This window comes from Furipterus horrens, unplaced genomic scaffold (genome assembly GCF_987537825.1).
Source record: "Furipterus horrens unplaced genomic scaffold, mFurHor1.1.pri manual_scaffold_4, whole genome shotgun sequence".
Taxonomy (NCBI): Eukaryota; Metazoa; Chordata; class Mammalia; order Chiroptera; family Furipteridae; genus Furipterus; species Furipterus horrens.
The window spans coordinates 188,781,986-188,805,192 of NW_028327174.1; positions in this window are offsets into that span (position 1 = coordinate 188,781,986).

Genomic DNA, 23,207 nt, shown 5'->3' on the forward strand with positions numbered 1-23,207 from the left:
TGGAATTAGCTGGTTCTAAACTGGAAGCACTTCAGAATCTTGCATGGGCCAGCACAAGCAGGGTTCTCTGGTTTATTGTTTGCTTTTTGAAGAAGTTCCAGGTAATAAAGAAAGATACTCCTCCAACACATTCTGGCGTTGGGCCCCTGGCCCTGTCCTGTCGGTGGAGCAATGGAGTGAGTGTCCATTACCCAGATGCATTAACAGAGAAGAGATTGCAGCCTGGCCTCATGATTGAGAAACCTTCTGTGCTGCTGCAGTCTGCTGTAGACAAGGGTCTACTTCCTGCCTTTTCCTTCCTTCGGAGGCTGAAATGAGGAGGCCCCAGGGGCCTCACACGAGACCAACATGGATAAAAGGGTCTTTGTCAAGAGAAGGCCATTTATCAACTGCAGGGCCATTTGGGGGAATGATTTAATTGCAGTCACTCTGCTGCTTACAGCAGCAACTCTATATCCAAAACTTACAGCCCCATTTTTACCAATCAATTTGAAAGCACATACCTGGTACACCTACACTGACCTGGTGTTTTGGGGGGCTTTCTCTAGGTTACCAAGTGTTCAATTTTTATTGCATTTGAGGAACTAGGGAAAAGGGAGAGGGAAGAAAACACTTAAAAAGGGAACCATTTTTGGGGAATTTAGCCAATGTTCCAAAGAGCTGTGTTGATGAGATGAAGCAGCTCAAGTGAAAACAAATTGAATTTGGAAAAAAACTTTCCTCCACCCAGTGGCAGTTGGAGATTTCATGGTGAGTTCCTTCTAACTTTCTGGAGCCACGTTTACTTTGCTGAACAGACTAAATCATTTACTCTGTCATCTTCTCCCTGCCCTTACCAGACCTCACTCAAGGAACACTTCCAGGGCCATGGGAGCTCACCAAGGCCTTAGCTTGCCTGAGTCACTTTGTGGGGGCCATGTGTCCATGGCACGAGGTTTTCTGCTCTAATCCAATGTTGCTCAAAGTCAGCCTTGAAAGTTCTCATTCACAACATAGGTCAGAAGGATATAATAATAGCAATAGCTAGCATCTTATTGAATGCTCCTTGTGAATATCAAGCATCGTACTGAAAGCTTTATATCCATTAATTCATGAGTTCTTCATGACAATGTAGTACAAAGGGTTAATATTCTTTTGGTTTTGCAGAAGAAGTGCCTGAGATTCAGAGAGTAAGCAACTTAATCAAGGTTATACAACCTGGTCAGTCTTCAAGACCAGGCGGTCTGACTTTAAACTTGGCTTGTTAGCATTCAGCTCTGTTTCTCTGAGAACACTAAGTATCATTGCAGTTTCCCCCTGGACAGCTCACTCAGCACTGGGATGTGTGCAGGATGGTGGGGACACAGTGATGCATAGCACAGGCCTCTGCTCAGGAGCTGAAATTCTAGAGTGGACGCAAGCATACGAACTAGGCATAAGACAGGGAAAGTATGGACAAAATCTAGAGGTACTAAGAAGGATGGGCAGTTAGCTTTTTCTCTACGTAAGGAAGGGATCCAATAAAGGAGGAATTAAAGAGAAGGTAATGCTTGAACAGAGCTGAAGGATAAAAAGGAGTTCACTCAGAGTGTTACTAACACAGAGAACATCATGGTCAAAAGCACAGAGGTGGCAGTCTAGATTTACTCCGGTGTCAGTTGTAAGGGAAAAGGGCAAAGGAAAGTAATAATCAGCAATATCTAATGTTCTATCCTCATTTGTGGTTAGGTAGACTAGTATTCAGAATACATTTATGGCCAATAGAATGGCATAGAAAGTGATATGCATGTCTTCCAGGTATGGACCACAAACTTTTCCATGAATAATCTTTTCTCTTTCCCTATATTCCAGCAGACACAACTCTGAGAATCCAGAGGAGGAGGGTGACCCACAAGACCGAAGGAAAGGAGGGCTCTGGACTATTGTCCATGATGATCAGCCCTCTCTCAGCTGACCCAAATTGAATGAGAAACACACTTTTATCACGCTATTCTGCTTAAATGTGGGGAGTACTTGTTCTTGTACTTAGTCTAGTTTGACTAATCCTGGGGGTGAACGAGAAGAAAACAACAGCCCCACGTGGTTGAAGAATATAAGATTGATCTTTAAAGCAGTTTGGAGGTATTGGAAGGTTTTAAGGAAAGTAATCGCTCAGCTCTGTAGTTTAGGAAGTTCCCTCTGGATGCTATGTGTACAATAATTTGAAGCTAAAGACAAGCTGGCAGGAATGGAAAGAAGTGTGCGTGGCTAGTGGTCTATCTGTGCTGCCCACTACAGCAGGCCTAACACCTATTATCTTAGACTATTTTTGTATATGGCGGACATTGCAGATAGCAAGGCCCTGTGCAAGAGTAGATGTGTGCAATGACATAGTGAGTGAATGACTTCATTCCTGCTAATTGCTTTATACCAATCACTGTACTTGGTGTTGATATGCATCATCTAACTTAAAACTCATGATTGTGAACTAATGAGTGAAGAAACAGAGGTTTAGACATATTGGGCTACTTTCCCAAAGACAAATAGCCACTAAATTCTAGAACTGAGGCTTGAACCCAGGCCTCTCTGACTCCAGAGTGCACCCTTCTTCCATTTCACCTGCTTGCTCAGAAATCTATGTAGGAGGGAATGTTTTGGGTTGAGTTTAATAATCTCCCTGGTAGACCATCCCTTTTACTACATGCTCTGAATGTAGCTTCTGCCTGGTCTATGTAGCAACAGGAAATAATCTCACTTATTGTGGATTCATGAGATTAGGACCTTTTAGGTTCTCAGACATGGTGATCAACGTATTCATTTTACAGATGAGGAAACTGTAGTCTAGAGAAGTGGGAGGGAAAGGGTTACACAGGCTTATAATACATTCTTTCTCCTTCCTGGGGATGGCTGAGGGTGAGGGAAGAAATGTGACCCAGTAAAATCTTCTTATAAATATGCTATTACAATTTGGGGGGAAACTATGGATGGTATTTATTAGCGGTGAGTCTTTATCTTTGGGATACTTTTAGGAGCATGCACCTTATCAGTTTAGGATTGCTTATGACAAATAGACCTGGAATCTACAGATTAATGGGGCCTGGCTCCCCCAAAAGTGTCACATAAGCTATGTAATTATTGGAGTATAAAATGAAAATGTTTCATGACCAAAATATCTGCCTTTCATGTATGGGATGTGCTTTTTATCCATAGTTTATAAACCTAGATGTGAAATCTGGGTCAGAGCAAGTCCTAACATGATGAGAAGAAGTCTGGGAAGGAGCGTAGGCAGTTCTGGGCCTCTCCCTGCTTTCCCTGTGCCTTGGGATCACTTGTAGCTTTGAAATTATTGATAACGCTTGATACTTGGTAAGCTATTCGTTTCTTGTGAGTCTACTTTGAAAATTCAACCCTTGTGTTAACTCCAAAACAATACTGCTTTATCTAAGATCAAACCTTTTGCCAACAATGGAAGATCTGATCTTAGACCTCTCGTGTCCTATATCTCAAATCAATGTAATGTTCAGCCTTCCTCTGCTTGTACATTTTCTTCATCTTTATGTCTTGCCTCCTGGTTTAGGATGCTGCTGCTGCTGCTGCTGCTGCTGATGATGATGATGATGATGATGAGAGACAACCATGACTATAACAATAGTGATAGAAGCAGCAACTATTTTATATTAAAAATGTACTGTGTACAAGACAATACTGCACACTGTATACAAACTATATGAACAACACAAACATGTAGAAAAACTCACTATTTGGGCAAGACAAATAAGCCCAGAGCTTTTATTAGGTTGAAAACTGTGAAACTCCCAATGTTTGACCTACAAAAGAGCAGTTTCATATGGCTCAACCTAGTATGTCGGGTAATCTAAATTAAGTGACTAAGGAAGGCCTCTCTAAAGATCTTTGATTTGAATGACAATAGGGAGCCTGGTGTATAAAAATCAGAAGGGAGGATATCCCATGAAAAGGGAAACTTCTACTGTCAGAGCTCCGAGGAGGGAACCAGTGTGGGAATTTGAGAAAATGACAATAAAAGGTACTGCAACAGCTGGGCACAGTGGACGGGACAAACAGAGCTAAGCGTCAAGTTTGCGCAGGTAGGCGAGAACAGAACTGTGGGGCTTTGTAGGCAGAACTGAATAATTTATATTAAATGGGTGTAGAGGAAGGGGAAATGTGACTTACATTTTTGCAGTAGCTGTTCCTCTGGCTGCCAAGTAAAGAAGGATTATAGGGATATAAACGTGGTGATAGGCGACCATGTGGATGCTACTCTATGGGTCAGGTAAGAACTAATGATGGTCTAGACGACAGTAATATCTGTGGGGATGGAGATACTTCATGAGAGGTGGGATTGACAGATAGACAGATGCCCCCCATGTGAAAATAGACACAATATGAAAGCTCTTGCTGATGTTTCAGAGAATGTTTGCTAACCATCTCTTGGCTGAGAGAAAGCTGTGGAAACTGACAAAGGCTGTGCTCATTCACTTTGATGTATGACTTATGGGTAAGATATGACAAGTTAATTCTCTCCTTTGTGTCAAAGAAGGTTTGCTTTGGGTGGGTAGGGGCACTTGACAAGAAGCTTTATAGCAGCCCTGTTATCTGAGGGTCCTGTCTTTGAAGCTGGAGACTGTAGCTCGTATGCTCGTCTCTAAAATATGACAGTGCTGCCAAGTCCAGAGATAATTAGACAAAAGTCTCACGGCTGCAGGGAGCAGAAAAGAAGGGCTACGATGGGCAGATTCTTGGCATAGCTGTTCAGGCTATACAAGGGTTTGTCCAGTGACTAGGAAAGTAGGGGCTGCTGAGGATTCATTGAATGATGAGGAAGAGGATGAGGAGAAGGGAAAGGGTGATTGGAGTCTGGGACAGAGCCCGGGCTGCCTTTGAAGCGAGTTCCCTAACAACGCATTCTGGGGGAAGTCAGGGGCTGATTGGACCTTAATTCAGATTCTCTGAATGTGTCTTAAGGAGACAGACTATGGAATGATCTGATGAAATGCAATGGGAAGCAAAACTTGGCAAAGGCACGGTGGCAAATGAACTGAGAATATGAGGAGATATCCTGCCAAGACCCCCTTCTCCCAGGACCACCCTCGGCGTATCCGGAGAAATCAATCAATTGGACAGGAATGGATGGCTCCCACAGAACAGCAATGGGGGACCCCTGTGAGGGTTGGGGGGTCTTCCATTTATAAACAGGATTTGAGTCTCAACAGAGCATTGAGACGGGTCACTGAAGGCACCGGGGAGGCACTCAACATCTCTTAATATCCTGTGGGTGACTTAGCACTGCCAAGTGCTATGCCCGCTCCTGGACTGTGCCCAGGGAATTATAGCCCTGCCTCCCACCTCGTGTGAAGGCCCCAGAACAGGGAATGTGACATGATTTCAATGTCCCACCACACTGGAGAAATTTGTAAGAACCTTACAGAGAGGTCACAAAACTCATCAAGTCCACAAAACATTCCCTGCCCTTGCCCTGGAGCAGCTGAGATTTCCTAATGCAGTCTCTTTTCTCCCGTGGGTAGTGATAGTACTCTCCTCTGAAAGTCTAGCTTGATGTATCCATGCTTCCACTCGGGCAGTCGAATGTCCATTATTGTCTTCCTGTGGGTCAACAGGGATCTCTGCCAATTTCATCAAATTTAAAGTCAGGGAAAACTTCATTTAGACAGACTCCTTTTTTATATGTAAACTTCTTCCTGATGGCATCAATTTTATAAGCAAATTTATTTTTTAAAGATCTCTTTATACTATCCAATTGCTTTTCTCAATATTTTTGCATCTCATTCTAATTTTTTGAAGTAGCTATCATTACCCTCAATTGAATAGTGAGGAGACAGGCTCAGAGAGGTGCAGACCTGCTTAAAGTCACACAGGAAATTTCATAAAAGAGAAGGGTCTGGAACCCAGATCTCCCAGTTTCTATCTAGCTTACTCACCCCTATACAAGGCTTGATTATCTTTTCTTATTCTGTCAATTCAACGGGTAAATAGAACAAAATAATACTCCCTGTTCCCGTATGGATACAGCTTCTAGACTGCTTTCCTTTAGCTCAGCGGAGACAGTGTCATCTGGAAAAAATTTGTTTCTTAACATTTCCAGTCTCATTGACTACCCTTTCCAACCTCATGCTTTTTGATCCAACAACCCTCTCCCAACCCCAACTACTCATGATTAAGAAAAAAAAAAACAAAAAAAAAACAAAAAAAAAAACACCAAATACAAAAGTGCTATTTCATACTACAATCTGTTCCTTTTTCTAAAGTTCTTTTCCCCATTCCAATTGCCCTCCCCAACCTTTGACTGGAAACCTTCTACTCATCCTTCAAGCGTCAGAAATCTATCCTTGACTTCCAAGTGGGTGGAATGGGTTGCCTCTGCTGCCAGAGCCTCTTTCTATGTTTTTCCAATCACAGCACTTTCCAGGCTACAGTATAATTGCCTGTTCACTTGACTTACCTCTTCCTCTGACCAAGAAGCCTTGGGAGGGTAGGGATCTTTTATCTTTGGCATTTAACAAAGATCTTGACCCATAATAACAGGGGGTCAGGAATTTCTTTCCCTGATCAGAAATTGCAAACTATACTGGTAATATTTCCAGGCAATTGGTTTTTAATAATTAAATAACCATTTTCTTACTTCCAGAAATAATTTCATTGGCATTTTCTTACAATTTTGCATTAAATAAATGTGGAGTTCTGAAATATTCAGTTAGATTAGTTTTGACTTTTGTATACACCTGGGTAACCACCACCTTGAACAAGTCATAGATTATTTCTACCTGTTCTCTTCCTTGCTTCTTCCTCACAAGAACAGTGTTCTCAACATCTTGGCTAAGGCTAAGAATTCCAATTGTAAATCAATATCTAAATATGAGCTGTCTTCTACAAGTACAAACCTTGGCCCGAGGGACCGTGATGGCTGCAGCCAATTGGCAGGATCACTGTCACTGATGCAATGCATGGCATTACTCTTCTGAGTAGAAATGGCACCCTCAGTGATGGATAGTTAGCTGAACAACGTTTTGTATTCCTGTCATTTATGATCAGTAATTAGTGTAAAACCTTCCCTTCTGGCCTAAGCGGAGATGCCTCAAGGAATCGAAATCAACCAGGGACCAATCATTGAGCCCAGGGTCTTAAATCATCATTAGGCTTGTGGCCTGGTTTTCATTTGTGCCTGAAGGATGCCTTTTCCTTCCATGGATTGTGAGCCAATGTTTCTTTTCCTGCTGATTTATGACCTCCTATAAATTAACAGAGGCCTTTCCACTAGGAACTTTACACCCAAAGGCATGAATGAATCTTCCATATGTAATTTCTCCCTGAGGAAACCAGAGTTAGCTCTCAATTACATACAGTGATGGAGTTGCTACTTATATTCAGGTTGGAACTGTCACACCAAGTTACAGGAAGAGCACAGTCAGATTTGTGCCCCAGAAACACAAAGTCTTGCCTACTCAGGGTAGAGGAAGGGGTCTTATCACGTCTTTAGTTACAGTAAATGTTAGTTTATTGAACAGCTCCCAAAAGATGAGAGATACAGAGATGTAGCAACACATTTTTTTCCTCTCCAGGCATTCTTGGCTAATAATGAAGACAGACCCAGCCATATTTATACTACAAGCTAATATTTCCCATTCATTTGGAAATTATTTTTACTAATATCTCATGTCTTGGGCATCCAAACTCATAATAAAGTGGAAAAAAAAAAAGCACTAAATTACAATTTTTATTGTGTCAGGTGTTGGAATCTGTTGATTTTTTTCTTCAAACATTCACTGAGTACTGCTAGGTGCCAGATGCTGTGCTGGGGACCAGGAGCAGTCCATGAAGAAAGGGTGCTCCTTGCCTTCAGGGCTTCCCAGCTGTGGTGCCTGGAGAGCTGTGGGCCATGCTCCTACCTACCAAGTGTACTTTAGGTGGACATAGGTGTGGAATAAAACAAACACTCAAAATTTGAGGTAGAAAATTTACTGGTGGGTTCTCTCTCTTAAGCTGATTTTCTTATTTTATTAAGAAAGAAACAAGTGGGTTAATATAGGAGTCAGAAGGCCTGGTGTCTACCCCCAGGTCCTTTCCCCATTAGCTGGTGACTTTGTAAAAGTCATTTAAACTCTTGGCCTCAATTTCTTCCTATGTACAATGAGGGCAATACTTGGAAGATGAAAGGATGTGCGTGTGTGTGTGTGTGTGTGTGTGTGTGTGTGTGTGTGTGTGTGTGAATGTTTGACAAGAATCATCCATTGTATATTTTATTCATTTTCCTATGCAATCACCACCTATTTAGTCATTCTTCTAAATAAAAATTCATTTATCTTATATTAGCTTTTTTGGGGACAATTGTAATAAATTATCACAAACCTGGTTAATAACAAATTTATTCTCTCACAGTTCTGGAGTCCCAAATGGTGTCAATGGGCTGCAATTGAGGGGTTAGCACTTCGGAAACCCTAGGGGAAAAATCAGTTCCTTGCTTCTTCCAGCTTCTGGTGGCTGCCAGCATCCTTTGACTTGTGGTTACATCACTTCAGTCTATGTCTCTGCAGTCACATTGCCCTCTCCTCTTCTGTTTGAAATCTCCTTTTGCCCACTCTTCTAAGAATACCTGTGATTGCATTTAGGGCCCACCCAAATAATACAGGATAATTTCTCCATCTCAAGATCCTTAATTTAATTACATAAGCAAAACTTATTTTTGCCACATAAGGTAACACTCACAGGCTCTAAGTATTATGATATGTTTTACAGGACTATTAGTAAGACTACCACATCCTGTGTTTGCCTGGAAATTTGAGGGTAGATAAAACATGTGAGTTAATAATATGGGTTTTGGAATCAGAAGGACTTATGTCTGAGTACTGTGTCTGCCACTCCCTAGCTGTGATCTTGGGTAAGCTACTTCCGCTATAATAATACGTATCATGTGAGATCACACATAGAAATTATTTAGCACAGTTAGTTCAGGGAATTAAGTGAGTGCTCGAGACATCAGAAATTATCAATATCAAGCATTCATGGATTTGAATGAGAAATCCTTGTCTCTTCCATTGGGAACTCAAGATCTGGTTCAGAAAATGTGAAATAAGTAATTTCAATGGAGTTCAATAACTGCTATTAGCAAGGGAAGGTCAGGGCTGTGGGAACACAGAACTGGGCCCTATATCCTGCAGAATAGGAAGGAGAGAGTATCTAGAATGAATCTTGGTGGATAAGAAGCAGTTAAGCCAGATGAAAAAGAGAGTCCAGGTGGGGAAGCATGTGCATAAAGGGGGCATGAGAGAGTGCGAGGCTTGCTGGGGAGTAATAGGTAGTCTGGGCAGCTCTGAAGAGATGCCAGGGGTTGCTTCATGTGAGGCCATTAATACCAGGGGAAGCCTGTTTCCTGGGCATGCAACCCATGCTGTTGCGCACACCCTGCAGTCAGAAAGGCCCTGTGTTTTGTTGGATGCTTTGCTATGGCTGTCTCGAAATTCCTAGTCATCTTTGAACAAGGAGTTCTACATTTTCGTTTTGCACTGAGCCCTGCAAAAGTTGTAGCTAGTCCAGATGCCAAGGAAAAGGGTTTAGGTTTTTTCTTAAGGGCAAGAGCCTCCTATTAAAGGATTTTAAACAGAGGAGAACATGATCAGACTTAGGTTTTAGAAATACCAGTCACAAGTTGTTCCTGGGAGAATAACGAACGGGAAATCAATGGAGGGTGCTGAGGGTGGGACCTACAGCAGCAGAAAGAGCAATTATGGGACGGCCAAAGCATCACATCTGATAGACTTAGTGAGCTGAAGCAGCAGTAATTGGATGCTGAATGTAAAAAGCAGAGAGATCAGGTTAATCCCCATCTTTCTTTCGCCCAAATGATAGAGTGAAGCGGGGCCACTGATGAGACAGGGACCCCAGGTGGTGAGGGGCGGAAAATTCCATAATGACGGATACTATTTAGTTGTAAGGAATTGCAAAATTTTCCTCCTCCCCCTCCTCCTCTCCCTTCCTTCCTCTCCTTTTTCTCTCCCTTTTTCTTCCTCTCCCCCTCCTTGTCCCCTCTTCCTCATCTCATTCATCTTGTCCAATTTCCTCTCCTCTCCCTCCACTTTTGTTTTCCCTCCTTTCTTTCCTGAAGCTGGGAAAACCAGCATAAGCCAAGAGGAGAAAGTGAGACAGATTTCAGACTTTTCAGAAGGTATCTTTTCTTGTCTGCCCCCTAAACAGCTTTCCAGGTGCCAAGTGCTTTCTAACCTACTGGTCTTACTCTCGTGGATCAGACCCCTCTTTTGAGAAGGCTTTTGTCTAACTACTCTTGTCTCCACACCCATGCCTTCGTACATAGACATTTAACCTACTTACGTCTTCCTCCTCTTTCAGGCTGTTTAATGGACTTTTCCTCAGGAAAGTCTTCAGTGTTTCTAGGCATTGCTCCCCACTCCCCACATGGACATAAGCCACTCCCCATTATATATTTCCCTGATTTCCTTTCCTTTCTGTTTTTTTAGCACTGTCACAACTACAATGAAATATTTCAATGATTATTTGTGTAATGCCTGTCTCTACAAGCAACAAGAGGCAGAAACAATAACTACTTTGCTCACTGTGGTATCTCTTCAACTCGTCACAGCCTGGAAAAGAATACGTGATGAATCTTTTCTGAATGCAGGAATATAAATATATGAATGAATAATGAATGGATGCAGTAGGTTAGAATGATGACTCAAGGGGCCGCCTCCAAGCTCTCAGAAGACATTAGTTAAATCTTTGCCTTTTTGCCTTTGGAGACTTGTGTATCCAAACCCTGTAAAATGGGTCTCTGGTTAGAAAGATCTAAGAACAGCAGCGCCGGCAGTGGAGTATCAGACTACTTGATTGTAATGAGAGCTACTTACTGGTCAGCCTGTTAGAGTTTATAAACTACTTCTACTTGTTTTCTCTCATATAATCCACAGAATTGCCCTGGCTGGTTTAGCTCAGTGGATTGAGCGTCGGCCTGCGAGCTAAGTGTCGCTGGTTCGGATCTTCCAGTCAGGGCACATCAGAGAAGGAAAACTCTGACTCCAAAAAACCTCCGCTGCCTTGCGGCATACCTCTTCAGGGGAAAGGCTAAGGGAGTAAACCCCGACAGAAAATCCGGAGCCGGAGTCCCTAAGGCGGTTTGACGTTGTAGTCAACACCGGCAACTCCTGCGGCGCACCTGAAGCCAAGCTGTATCGACTCCGTCTTTCCCTTGGACCCTTCAGCTGCGAAGAGAGGGGGGGTCTGCTGCATGGGCAACAGCAGACCCTCCATATCACCCTGCCCAGGCTCTGTAGCTTCAGCTTCACTGGAGAGGACACCCCAGCGTCATCGCAAGATGTCGATTCAACACGGGAGGAGACAGATACCATGTCACTCCCGAGTCGGACTGCACAGCCATTCTCGGCGGTGCAGATAGACTCTTAAGAAGCTACACCATCGTCTCTCGAGACGGACGGCTGCCAACAAATCCACAGAATAATGCTGAATCAGATGAATTATAATTCTCAACTGCAAATAAGGAAAAGGAGGCTGGGGGAGATGGTATAAGTGCCCAAGATGTCATGGAAAGTAAGTGGCAGGATTAGTATCCACACTAATGCATATTTGACTCTGAAGCCTGTGCTTTCTTCCCCATACTTTGGTGCCTGTTAAGCTAATAGGCATTTACTCAGCACCGTCTCTGTATTGGGCCCTGTGCCGTGCACTTGGGCTGCAGAGGTCAACCTGGCTGCAGGGAGAGGTGCAGGGAGAAGTACACAGAACCAGCTCATACCCAGCATGGAAGGAGTTTGAAGGAATGGCCAACTGAGTCAGCTCTGAGGTTGACTCAGCGTCTGGGACCTAGGACACAGAGCCAGGCAGGGGCAGTGCCTTCCTGAGAGACAGGATTAGTCCCTGGAGAGCCGGAGTGGTGTGTACTTGGGGAATGATCTCAGAGAGAGAGAGAGGGAGGGCCCTGGCCCTGCTCACTTCACTGCTGACAGTCACAGACCCAGGGGCTGCCCATGTACATCAGGGCACAGCTGGAGCGGCCCTTAATCCTCAAACCTTCCATGCCCTTGGCCTTCCTTCCAGTCCTCTCTCGCCCACTCTGGCAATTTCTCTTCCTGGAACCCATCTCAGACCTCATTTTCGCCCCTAGTTTTGATTAAAGAAATAGCTGACAAAGATTTACACGGATGCTCCTAGAGAGGCACAGAGACAGGAAATCTGTGTATTAAGATAGGTAATGTCGCATGGAAAAGTCACAGTGACCCTAAGAAGTGAAGCCCGAATGGTGAGGTGCCACCCAGTGTGGTTGCGCCTTTATGTAAGCGTGTGAGTGGTATTTGAAGTGAAATGATGAGGTCTGTCATGGACAGAGGTTATTTCTTCATTCACTTTGGAACAAGGACATAATTTGGTGCATTTCTTCACTTTACCATTTAAATGTGATCATGGCAAATGGCTTTGTCACCTTCAGGCTCAGTTTCCTCCTCTGTAAATTGAGCTCAACAACAGAACCTTCTCTATGGGATGGTTGTGAGAATTAAATCAGAGGATATATAGGAAGTGCCTGGCTCAACATCTGTTACGGGACTGCTTTCTGCTAAAGCGGAGCTGTTTGTATGATCTTTCACTCAACATGCATTTGCTCTGATATTCTGGACGCCAGGTGGAGAATGTATGAGGAGCTGGTGCATGAGCGGTGACAGACACATGGAAACAAGAATCCTATGAATTAGAAGTACTTACAGAGATTGAGAAATGACAAAGAACTTCGGGACCACAGAAAAGAGCAGGACCGTTTGGAGTTGTGGGAGAGAGGGAGTCAGGGAGTCCCTCACAGAGGGAGGAACACATTGGGGCTGTCTGCTTGAGACAGCCAAGGGAAGGGACCGTCCCGCATGAGGCCACACAGCTCAGTCAATATGGGGCTCCTTACCATGGCCTTTTATCAACCTTGTGTGGAGTCATTTGTGGACTTCGGTTTGAGACAAGAAGAGGACTTGGAGGAGCTTGGCTAAAATGACAGAGCATTTAAGAACATGAGTTTTAGAGTCAGAGATCGAGGTTGAAATGTAAACTTCATAACTTTACTTACTAGCTGTGTTATCTCAGGGAAGTTACTTAACATCTCTGGGCTTCACTTTCATCATCTTCAAAATAATGGTGGTAGATAACCAACTTCGCAGAGCTCGCTGGTACCCGTGAATAACCATTGTATGTGTGTGTACACGTGCCGGCACCAGAGAGAGGAGAGAGAGAGATAGGGACAGAGAGAGTTAAATTTGCACATGACTTAGCACTTACTGAGTGCTTACTCTCTATGGTAGAAACTACAGTAATTATTATGAGTGCATGGAGCTGTGAACTGGGTTCTATTAAACCCATTTTACAGATGAGAAAAATAAGGTTTCAGACTTCAAGTAATTTGTCTTAAGTAACATGCCTAGAAAATAGCAGATTTAAATCAGTTTGCTTGATGGGAAAGCACAGAAGTGTTAGCTGTCCTTCTGACACTCAATCAAGTTCTAACTGTCCCTCTTGATCTTCAGTCACGTCCTGTGGCTAAGGTTCTAGTTACCATGTGACCCAATTAGAATTAGATGCTTTGAAGCATGTAGTTCCTAAAATAGCAGGTTGTGCCTCTTGGTGGTGAGGGGACCCCACCCAAAGCTTGCTCCAGAGCCTTGGAGGAAGGAAAAAAAGGGGGCAGGGAGGGGGAGAGGTAGCCTTATTCAAAAGGGTGACACACGTTTTCCAGGGGCTGCTTCCAGAGATGGAATGGAGATTCTGAACATAGTGCTTTTAAACTTCTCATTTAATTTTTTTTTTTTGCTTGCCTCAGGCCTTGGTGAGGCTGGACTCTTGAGTCATAAACAAAAAATGGAAAAAAGAAAGAAAGGCTTTAAACTGCAGATCTAAGGAAACCATTTTTCTGTTCCTGTTACCCAGGATGCTACAAATCAAACCAAATTCTACTGCCCTGCTTATTTCTGGGAAAGGGGAACCTGTATGGGAAATCTATAGAGAGGGAGAGAGAGGTTTAGAAAGAGATGGCTCTAGCTTTGAAAAGAGGGGGTTTATCCTTTACAATGAGTTTCTTAAATTGTTTCACCTGATTGCCTTGTGTTTGAAGGGTCCTGGTAGCTATGCCTGGTGCTAGGTACTGGAAGGGCTCCTACAATAGTGGAAATTACAGTTTCTAAGTGATGTAATACTAGGGTTTGCCAGAAGTATAGAACAGGGCATCATGAACGAACTCTTGGTCAATTTTCTCCTCTTTCAAGTCTTATTTTAAACACGGGGGCATGTGTGTTTTAAAGTGATATGCTTTCACTAAAGGAGGCTGAGCAAATATAGAGCTTTATAACAAGAAGCAGGAGTGAACCAAGGTGACAAATTCAAGCTTCTATTTCTCTTCTGTCACCACCCGTTGTAGCTTTCATATCCCTCTCACATATTCATTTCTCGAGTTGGAAGCACAGCGATGGAAATCGTAAGGGCAACATAACATTCAAAGAGGAGGGTTTGGTCTAATGATTAGAGAATCTTTCCTTTAAATCCTTTGACAATGATAAAAAATAGAAAAGACAAACAGAAGGGGAAGTAAAATTTGCTCTATCTTGAGTAAATTTACTCTCTCTCTACCACAAACTTTGATAGGTTCCTGTGCAATGCTTTGAAGTCGTGTCTGTGGCAAGGGGTTGGATATCAAAAACCTAAGTGTGATTCCCTGGACCTGGAACTGGGGACAGACTTTCCTAGAAGTGTCACAGTCCTGAAAAGACCATTGAGTGACCGTGGAAAATCTAAGACTGTGGAATCCATGGAGAATCTAAGATGGTGGGTGTTCCTGGAAGAAGAGAACAATAATACTGTAGGAAACCACTGGCCTAGAGGCAGTTTCTCTACAATGACATTTAGGAGTATTTATGGTGGAGCCTACCCATTTTTTTCTTCCCCATCTAGTCTCGTCATTCCATCTCTAAAAAAGGAATTGAAGTATAGAATGAAAACAGTAATCACCAGATCACAAATCAGAAGACTTGTGAAATACAGAATTTGTATGAGAACCAAACTGATTTCCCAAACACTTAAAGCACAAGAAAAAAACATGGGCTTGCAGCAACAGAAATGTTAAATTTGGTGAAACTGTTCTGGAAAACCAATAAAAAAAAATGTCTACCACCTTCAAAGAGTTTTTCTTCCATCTTTTACTTCTGCATCTCTCACCATGCACAATATTGTTCAACCAATACTTTGTCAGGTTCAAAAAAACTATTAGAAATAAATGAGCATAAAAATCTATGCAAAGATACTGAATAGTCAAAAGAATGAAACACAAAAAGAAATACATTACTGGAGGGAGAGTCAAGCAAATCATTTTCCAGTTCCCAACAGCATCAAGGAAATTAGTTGCCTTGATATCTCCCTTGTATAAAAAATAATGATTTATAATCTGAAAAGCAAGACTTTTAGTAAATTTTAAATTATAGAAGGTGAGAAGAGCCCAAGAAATAAGCAAAGAAAAAAAATTTAGGTGTCATTGAGGTGAAAGTCACATGAAAAGTCCTGAGTATAATACATTCAACCAAAAATATAGTCAAATATAAGACTACTGAAAAAAGATTATGTAAGAAAGTGTTTTAGAAAGTGAAGATGATTTAATAGAAAGAAGCATCACTGTATCCTATGCCAAGAAATTTTTATATGGAATGATGAGCACAGATCCTAGTAAATTTATTGTATTCCAATACTACTACTGCTACTACTACTAAAAATAACATAGAAAAAAAAAGTTCAGGCTTGCCTTGTGTTTTTCCACAGCAACACGTAATGCCAGAAGATAGTGAAGGAGTTTCCATAAAGTTTGGAAGGAAGGAAATTGGACTCATTAATTTTATATCCAGCTACAGTTTGTCATTGGAATATTATGCTAACAGCTCTACATCCTCGAACATGCAGAAATTCAACCTACAGCCTAAACCTTCCCTGGAATTACAAGAACAGATGCTAGACGAAAAAAATGCACCCAGTGAAAAGATGAAATAAAAAACTGAGGACTAACAAGTCATAGTAGAAAGAATTAGTGGCAAATATTAAATCCATTTAAATATAAAATTAATATTAATGATTGAGTGTTATTTTTACCTAGTGGAAAAAATATTATAAAACTTGTCAATGAATAATAATATTTAAAATAGGGAAATGGAGAAAGCAAGGAATCAAGAGATACTATTTAGGGTAGAAGCACATAATTTTTAAAAATGTCTCCAATCTCAGTGTTTTCAATAATATATTCTCTCCTTTAACTTCAGAGGGAAAGTTAATGAGTGGAATTTATTTTTGTAAAGGAATTTTTATTTAAATTTCAGTAGTTCATTTAGTTTCAGAGTGGGTTCTATTTTCTGTTACATTCAATAATAATAATAATATTCTTTATATTTTAAATGGTTTACATAGTATGACTGTGATTTATTTCACTGAGAGGTGACAAATGGGTAATGGCTGGCTTCAAAAATATATTTATTTGTGACTTGTTTTCTTAATCAAAGAAGACATGCTAATGAAACAGTAGGCTAGCAAGCAAGTAGAATTAGGTTAAAATGAAAATCTATAAAAGGGGAGAAGAAAAAATAATAAAGAAAATAGAGAGGATGATTAGAAATTAGGAAGCATGTACTATGGTTTTAGACTCTACTCCACACAATAAAAAGCCATAATCAATAGTAAAGGAGAATGTTGTATGAAATGTGTTACAGTTCTGAGTTCTGCAGAATATAACAAGTCTCATACTCTATAGGCCTCTTGTTATATCTGATACTGATATGCCCTGTGCATTCAAAATGCAACAATTTCCTATGTATTTAACCTTTTCAGAGGTCAACAGCAAGTCACCAGGAGTCACATTTAGTGGGATATGCTTCTACCTTCTGAAATATATAACTAAGGAGAACTATGTTACTCTTTCGAGAGTTCTATCATTGGACCCCAGATTCTAATATCTTGCCACGATGACTATAAGCTCTGTGAAGAATATGGATTTTGTGTGTTTTTGTATATTAACTCACCATCGTTCAGAATCTAGCAGAGTACTTGGCAATAGTAGTACTTAATAAATATTTGGGGATAGAATAAATGAATTAATAATGTATGAATAAATATTAAGTTCAGTTCCCAAGGTCAACCAGCAAGGGAGCACAAGAACTGGAATCTGACCCTTGGCTTGCCTAACTCCGAAGTCCCCGTGTTTTTGCTGCACAGCCCTTCCTTTCCTAAGCTCTGGAGAAAGAAACAGTAGAAATTCTAATCATGAAACCCTTTGTCGAGTGCCACATGGCACTTTGGCAGTCCACTCCGGACTGTGGGCCTCCCACTGATGATTGTCCTTCTGATTTGTTATGTATTTGAGGGAAAAAAAATATGAGAAGAGATTACTTCTGCAAATACGAAAAAATAAAAGATGATGATCTGAGATCTTAAGCTATTAACCCTGCTTTCATAAAGGGCTCACAGATTAGGAAGAGCTCTTCTCACACTTTCCACTCAGCCTTCCCTTCAGTCTACCAGAAGGTGGGAGGGCTGGCATTCTGCCCTCTGACGGTGCTGTCTTCTCACTATAGGGGGCACTATAAGACTTCAGTGCAGTGGTGACTTTGGTATTTTGGAAGTTAACTTTCTGTGATGAGATATTTAAAATCTACCTTTCATGAATTAGATTAAAAAAATAGAGTGCCAGCCCTTTCCATAGTCTGGAGTGTAGGGTTAGATGACCGATATCAAACTTGGAAAGGATGAGGTGAAAGGTTATGTGACCATTACAGCAATACTCATGTGGAGAGTATAGAAGTGAATGAAGAGAAGCTGTAAAAGGTGAGAAGAAATTTAATGGAAAAATGTTGTTAGAGATGTGGCCTCTTGCACCTGGGGTGAGACGAGAGCTTATTCCACAATGGCTGATTCTGGATGCATACCTGTGAAAGCCTAATGGAGAAAAATTGTGCCTGGTATTTGTTCTGCTGTAGATGGAAAGGAAGCAGTTTTATTGGGAATGACCTGCTCTCCTGCTGGCATTCATTGGACAGAAGTACAGGCTTCTAATGAGTCAGAAGGTGGTGACCAGAAAAGAGCAGGATAGGAGTCATCCTGAAAAGGTTATTTGCAAAACGGACTTCTGGATGGGTCTTGGAACCTCAGTAAAGAGTCTCAACGAGACAACCAGAGGCCAAAGAAGTTGCAGATGGCTCACATGTAGGATGAGGAATGTGACATATCCAGAAGCTATAGGGGGCTTTCTATAAAGAACTCACAAATACATCACAAGGAAGTATCAGTTTGGAATATCCACTGAACTTAGTTTTTATCCTTCATATGCCCAAAAGGAACTAATGCCAGATGATATCAGCATTGATAAAGGGAGACTTTTCCTGTTCTTTTTCTTTCCCCAGTCTTCTGCTTTGATCCTGGAGGAGCCAGGGGAAGCCTGAGGGGGTGGAAGAAAAAGGGAAAGCAACTCTGAGCACCACACCTGCAATAGGCCTTGTCTGGGGAAAGAAACTTAAACCATAAATCAAGTTAAAATTGTGATAATTCCATAGACTTGAACATATTAATCATTGAGCTGAGGCTGTTTAGAGGATGTTGTTATTATTGGAGAGCAACCAGACTATACACAGAGCCAACTCAGCATTACATCCAGTCACAGGAGAAGAACTAACATCCAGAATATGATTGAATAAATAGGTAACGGGGGAAAAAGAACAGAATGATTACCAGCCCTGCCACCATGTCATTTGGAGTCCTGATCTTTCAGTGTCTTGGTTATAATTTTATTGTTTATAGGAGGGAGATAATGGGTACAAAGCTCATTGAGATTTAAATTCCATCTCCTTTCCTAGTCCTACTCTACCTTATGCAAGATTTCCTACTAATGTAATTAAAACAACTAGTATCAATTACAGAGCATTTGGTGCATTCCACATACTATGCCAAGTGTTCTATGGAAATGAACTAATTTTTAAATATATTTTATTCATTATGCTATTACAGTTGTCACAATTTCCCCCTTTGCCCCCCTCTGCTTGGTATCCCCATTCTCTTCAGCACTCCCCCCCCCCCCCCCTTAGTTCATCTCCATGAGTTGTGCGTGTAAGTTCTTTGGCTTCTCCATTTCCTATACTATTCTTGACATGCCTCTGTCCATTTTGTACCTACCAGTTATACTTCTTAATCCCTGTACCTTTTCCCCCACTCTCCCCCTTCCCCCTTATGGCTAATAACCTTCCGAGTGATCTCCATATCTATGAATCTGTTCCTCTTATGATTGTTTGCTTGGTTTGTTTTTTTTAGATTCAGTTGTTGATAGTTGTAAACTTTTTGCTGTTTTAATTTTCATAGTTTTGAAATTCTTCTTGTTCATAAATAAGCCCCTTTAACATTTTGTATATTAATGGCTTGGTAATGATGAACTCCTTTAGCTTTACCTTGTTTGGGAAGCACTTTATCTGTCCTTCCACTCTAAATAATAGCTTTGCTGGATAGAGTAATCTTGGTTGTAGGTCCTTGCTTTCCATCACTTTGAATATCCTTGCTAGTCCCTTCTAGCTCACAAAGTTTCTTTTGAAAAATCCACTGACAGTCTTATGGGAACTCCTTTGTAAGTAATTCTCTGCTTTTTTCTTGCCGCTTTTAAGATTCTCTCTTTATCTCTAACTTGGCATTTTAATTATGCAGTGTCTTGGTGTGGTCCTGTTTGGGTCCACCTTGTTTGGGGCTCTCTGTGCTTTTGGACCTGCATGTCTATTTCCTTCACCAAGTTAGGGAAGATTTTTTTCTCATTATTTTTCAAACAAGTTTTCAGTTTCACGCTCTTCCTCTTCTCCTTCTGGCACCCCTATTATTTGGATGTTGATACAGTTGGCAATGTCCCAGAGGCTCCTCAGTCTATCCTTGCTTTTTTGAATTCCTTTTTCTTCTTGCTGTTCTGATTGAATGCTTTTTACTTCCTTATGTTCCAAATTGATGACTTGATTCTTGGTTTCATCCCTTCCACTATTAGTTCCCTGTAGACTTTTCTTTATTTCACTTAATGTAATCTTCATTTCTGCCTGAGTATTTTTTTTTTATTTTATTTTATTTTTTTATTTTTTATGCTGTTGAAATACCCAATGAGTTCTTTGAGCATCCTGGTAAACAGTGTTCTGAACTTTGCATCTGATAGGTTGGTTTTCTCCATTTCTTTTAATTCTTTTTCTGGAGTTTTGTTCTGTTCTTTCATTTGGGCCATATTTTTTTGTCTCCTCAATTTAGCAGCTTCCATGTATTTGTTTCTGTATATTAGGCAGAACTGCTTTGACTCCCTGTCTTAGTAGCATGGCCTCTTATAGAAAAGTGTACACTCCCTCTCTTATCGCAGGTATTATGTTACAGACCCCTCTGCGAAGTAGGAACCTTACATTTTTTCAACACTCTTAAACCTACGTAACTTTAACAACATACGTATATAGTACCGCAAAAATTCCGCAATATAGCGAAAAATCCACAATAAATAATTAAATATAATATTTTCAAAAACCCCATGATACAGTGAGGCCACGATCAGTGAACCGCCATAGAGCGAGGGACTACTGTAACTTTAAATTGTGTGGGGTGGATCCATAGGTGATCACCAGTGCGGAGTTACCTGTTTCACCATTTTGTGGCTCTGTGTAGGGGAGGGGTCAGGGAGGGGACAATGCTGCTGCCTGGCTTCTGGAGGTTTGCCCAGGAGGAAGTTGTCTCCCAGCACTTGCCGTGTTTCCAGTCACTTCACTTTCTCTCCATATGCTACTTGTACCCTTCCAGCTGTTGCCCTGGTGCTGAATCTCAGAGGGGGTGAGTCTGCATAAGTCCTAAGTCTACGTGGGCCCTTTAAGAGGAGTCTCCCGAGAACCTAGCAGTTTCTTCCACTGCCCCAATCCCCACTGGTTTTTACAGCCAGAAGTTATGGGGATTTATCTTCATGGTGCTGGGACCCTAGGCTGGGTGGTCTGGTCTGGGGCTGGAATTGCTCACTCCCAAGGTATTCCTCTTGACTGTTATTCACCACACTTGAATGTGGGACCACCCATTCCACTGCCTCTCCACGCCTCTCCTACCTATCTGGATGAATGTAGCTTCTTTAAAGCCTTGGTTGTCAGACTTTCAAACAGCTCAATTTTCTAATAGTTTTGAGTGGTATTTGTGTTGTAGTCTAGTTGTCTTTTTTTTTTTTTTGTAGTTGTGCAAGGAGGCAAAGTGTTTACCTATGCCTCCTCCTTGACCGGACTGAAGATTAACCAATTTCACTTGTTATTAATCATCCCAAGGAGGTAGGCATCATCATCTCTTTTTACAGATTATAAAACAGGCTAAGTTAGGGAAAAACTGTAACAAACATATCAGAGTCCACATATCAGCAAAAATCTAACCAACTCAAATGCTTCGTCTATGAACCATGACTCCACTTTCTATCCTGTAAGATGTTGAGAAGATACTTGTGATAAAACTTTTGTTAATCTCTAAACTCTGATGCCTTAGAAAGAACTAACCTTAAACAACATATTCCAACTTCATTTTTCCATTGCTGCAAGAGTATCCTTTGTAAAACTGCAGAAATCAACTTCTTAGAATTTCTGCTCATTGTCATTAGTTCTGCTTTAGAACACTGCATTAAATATGTTTAAGTACGGGAATACATGAGAATCTTTTTGCTACAATGGCCATATTTCCTTTAAATCTCTTTTTTCCAGCTGAACCATCTCAGTAATGTCTAACATTTGTCATCCTTTAACTTGTCCTCAAGTGATACCAATTCGATGTAGCTTCCCTGACACTTGTTCTCACTCTGGGATAGAGAGAGTACTTGGCTCACTATACAATACTATAGGCAACTGAAACATCTATATACAGTTAGACTTTAAAAGTGACTGTTGGTTGGTTGGTTAGATTGATGAGTTCTCATCATACCCTTCTTCAATCAGAATTCTTTATGTAGACTCCCAACAGTTTGTTAATGTATCTCTAAAACTGCTCTGATTACATTAAATCTTGACTTTGCCCCTCGAGGGATTTAATGTCTGCTTTGTTTTGCTGAGAATCATGACCTCATTTGAGTCATTTAAACAGTTCATGCTTTTGTTGTTCCTCTTAGTGATCTTGTAATTCATCCCTGATACATTTGAGCTTGTCTGTTTTTTGACAAATAATCTTATGACACTCAAGGAGCAGTTTTCTAGACCTTTAAAAACAGAGAGAGAGACTTCATGGAGAATATTAATGATAGAGCAACTTTTTGCAAGTTTTCAATTTAAAGATGCATTGATTTTAAGTAAATATGTGCATACAAAAGGAAAAGTAAGCAGGAAAGAAGACAAAACTTGTAAAAGGGGATGGAAGAAAAAAAGAGAGAACAAGGGGATGGAGGCATCTAAATGATAGAGATGAATAACAATGAACCTGGTTAGTGACAACATCCATTTGTTTAGTAATTACTATATTCCAGACTCAGAAAAGTGCTGTACCCATATTATATTATATAATTTTTGACACAACGTTAAAAACTAAATATTCTTTTCCTCATGTGACTGAGAAAACTGAGGCTTCGAGATCTTAAATCACTTGCTACAGGTCTTAAAGTGATTAAGTTGTTTTATGATTCACACATAGTTTCTTTTTTAATTTCAAAGTCTATTACGCTTTAACCACTGGGCTACACACCTCTTGAGTGGGAAAGAATCTAAAAGAGGATGTTGAAAGCAAGCATGCAAACAAACTACAACCCCAAAAGTCTCTGGTGTAGAGGAGAGGTTGAAGAGAATGGAAGACTGCTGGATCTAGTTAGAAGGCTGAAACTGGGAGCAATAGGGATTAACGTTTTAGCAGTGTGGAGCAGAAAAGTGGTCGGGACAGTGTTGGGAGTGCTAGAAGATGATAATATCACATTTAGCCTGAAAATAGACCAGTGGTTTTCAACCTGGGGCAATTTTGTCCCTCAGGGGATATTTAGCAATGTCTGGAGAAATTTCTGGTTGTCACAGCTCCTAGGTGGAAAGGGGAGGGATGCTAGTGTCATCTAGTAAGGCAGAGGCCAGAGAGGCTGCTAATATACCCTGCGATGTACAGGGTAGGGCACCCTCCCCCAACCACCATCAATGACTTGACCCAAAGAGTCAGCAATGCTGAGATAGAAATCCTGGAATGGAATAATGTTGCTAATCTTT